Source organism: Gallinula chloropus (assembly GCF_964237585.1).
Source record: "Gallinula chloropus genome assembly, contig: HAP1_SCAFFOLD_383, whole genome shotgun sequence".
Taxonomy (NCBI): Eukaryota; Metazoa; Chordata; class Aves; order Gruiformes; family Rallidae; genus Gallinula; species Gallinula chloropus.
In genome coordinates, this window is record NW_028168366.1 from 42,016 (window position 1) to 45,301 (window position 3,286).

Here is a 3,286-nt window from a genome sequence, read left to right on the forward strand (position 1 = left end):
CTATAAAAACCTGAATTCGGAAAGGGACGGTGCGTGCCGTTGGTAGAGCTGAGACGCTCTGGCCGCCCAGCGCTGTTTGCTTAATTGCCACCTGCTAAATTAATAGAATTCAGTTTGTAACTGAATTAACTGTTTTCCAACTGGTGACTGGGAAACCCACAATCACAAGGGTCAAATGTCATCAGGTCACAAGTCAGGGTCTAAAGTAACTGTCAAAGGTTAGCTTAGAAGGCCAAAGGTCAGGGTCGCTGGCCAAAGGTCCCCCAAAAAGCAGTGACCTAGTGCCTTGGGCTCCCGCTGTTTTTTTTGTTCTGGCCTGTGCATCACTGTAAATGGTCCCCCTGGAAACAGTGAATCAGTGACTTTGCTTCTACGCTCTTTTGGTTCCTGCCTGTCTGTCACAACAGTCTACCCAGAAACAGTGGCTATGTTATTTTGACTATTAATTTCCTTCTCCCTTTCTCTCTTTCTCTCTCTTTGGACTCCAGTTCCTATTTTGGCATTCCACAGTCAGTCCTCTAGCCTCTTGGTATTTCTGTCCCCTCTGTCTCTGGTTCTGTGCGCCTGTCATTGGTGAGCATAGAAAGTCATCACCGATAGATTTATTTCTCCATCTTTATTGATTCTGTTCCCTGCCCTTCATTTTGGGTTTTTCCCCCCGTCTACCTAGGATTTGATAAATTTGCTATACTGCAGCCTGTTGCTACCTTTTTCTTTCCCCGTGTCAGTTTGTATGGCTCGTTGTCTCTCTTTAGTCCTCTCTCTGTACTGCGTTAGCTGTGCTCTGTTTTCTTTCTCCTTCCCTCTGTCTCCATTTCAGACTCTCTGTCTTTCAGCTCTGCTTCTCTGCCCAGTCACCTACCGTTGTTTTCTCTGTCTCTCTAATTTTCTATTTCTCTATCTCTCTGTGGCCTCAGAAGATTTCAGGTCAGGAACATCTTTCAGTTCTGACACCTGTAGATCCAGAGTTATCACTGCCTTGGGTTCAGCAGAGAAATTGTCTTTGCCCAGGGCCAATCGCCCCCACACAACCCGCTCACCCTTGGGCACAGAGGAACAATCGGTGGGTTTATAAATTAAAATGGTAGTTCATAGGGTCAAAAAGCTCATTTGATGAATAAAACAGTGTTTAAAAAATGTGTTTTACACCATAGAAATAGCAGTTTGTAGGACTAAAAGCATTTTATATCTAGAAATTAAATGGCGGGTTTGTAGGGAAAAATAGAGCATTTTTTAGAATAAGTTGGTGTTTTATAGAAAAGCAGCATAGTGCTTTTACAGAATAAAGCAGTGGTTCTGTATGATAAAAATTTGGTTTCCTAGATTAAAAATGGTGCTTAAGGGAATTTTAAATTTTTTTCCCCTCCCCATAATAAAATGGAGTTTTCCAGGCTGAAATAGCCTCATGTTCCTCCAAGGACCAATTGTACGCTCTTCCCAAGGTTTTCCACTTACCCAGGGCTTCTGGTAGAAGCATGGCAATACAGGTGGCATCACGAGATGCAAAGTATAACTGTCTAACGTTTTGGCTCTTTTGGTACCTAGGTAAAGTACATAGGCTCTAACAGTAGTATTTTTACAGTTTATAAGTAGCCATTTTCCTACCAAGCTTCACTTGATATTTATCTTTTTCTATCTACATGCTAGAAAACTTAAAACTACTTACATACCAGTACAAGAGATGCAGCCGCAGTAGGAATCGGGATCGTTGTTTTCAGTGAGAGTTGCTTTCTCCATTCAGCACCCAGCGTCCTACAAAGCTAACTCCAGTTAGAAAACCCACTCCAGTTCCTTCGGTGCCTTTATATCTTCTGCAGCCACTGCTTAACAACTCAGATCAGAAGAGCAGCACCTCCTCCTCCAGCTGCTTTTAACCATTCTGCAGGCAAGACCCGCCCCTTTCCCAGAGGACTGTGGGAAGGGCAGTGGGTGGGGCCAGGGGTACATAAACCACCGGTCTTCGCTTAGGCCATGCATTCTCCTGCTGGCTTCCATTTAGCAGATGGAGCTTAGTTGTCAGCTTGGCTTTTTGAGAAGATGCATCTGAGGTAAGAGCTTAAGGAGTACTCAATGTTAAGTAGCATGTATATAATAGAATGTGTACTTATAAATAGGTTTGGTTTTGGTTTTTTTCATTGATTATTTATTGTATGTTTAGGGGTTTGTAAGATAACACTATATGGTTATTTATTAGTCATTGTTTCTAAGTGTGTGGTCTTTTACATGTGTTCCTGACCATACCGAAGATAGAACCTCACCTTTTAATACCCAGTTTTTCCTTGTAATGAGTAAATTGTGAGTATCGCTTCTCCTAACAGGCACAATGATGAGATTAAATGGGGGCAGGCAAGGAAAGTCTTATGTCTGCCTATAGAGGTTTAGCCTTTCCCAATAGAGTAACAGGGATCAAATAGGTAGTATTTTCCCAGTTCCAGGAGAGCTCATGGCTTTTCTAGCGGTTTTCAGTGGACTGTGGTTTTTCTAGCTCATTTGGAGGTCACAGCAGGCCCCTCATGGACTATAAGCATTACCTCTGTGTTAAGGCAGAGTAGAGAATGTTTTTAGCAAGAATCCTTTTCTCCTTTCAGCATTGATTCTCTGATTAAACAACTTGGGTCACAAGAGCCACACCTGCTCCTCCAGCTGCTTTTAATCCCTCTGCAGGCAGCATCATCCCCTTTCCCAGGCCACTGTGGGAAGGGCAGTGGGTGGAGCCTGGGGTATATAAGGCACCTGCCTTGCCTTTGGCAGCTCATTCTACTCTCTGTCTCCTGTCATAGTGTTCTGGTTTTCATTCTGCAGCTGAAGCATTGGAGTTGCTGCTGTTGTCTTGGTTCGTGCATTCAAGGTAAGTGTTTTACAACTAGCTAAGTGTGGCCAGTGTCTACCTAGTCAAGTGTACTTATTGATGAAGCTTGACTTGCGTTTAGTTTGTGTCTTTTGTGTTGCCTTTGCCAGGGCAACTCAATCCTATCAGGTTAGCTGTCTGTCTTTTGCTTCTGGGTGCACAGCATTTTACCGGCGTTCCTGACCTTGCACAAGATGGACTGTTGGGGTTTTATTTCACCAGCTTTGCTCTTCAAACTGTAAGCCATTAGCACCACTTCTGTTACTAGGTCTGATGATAAGCTTATCCAGCTAGGGCTTGAGTAAGCTTCTTGCTTGCGTATAGGCTTTTAGCATTTCCTAATAAAGTCATGGGTATCAAAGGCAACTCTCTTCCGGGTTACGGGACAGTTTATGGCTTTTCCTCATTGTTCTCAGAACTGTAATCCTTTTAGAACCA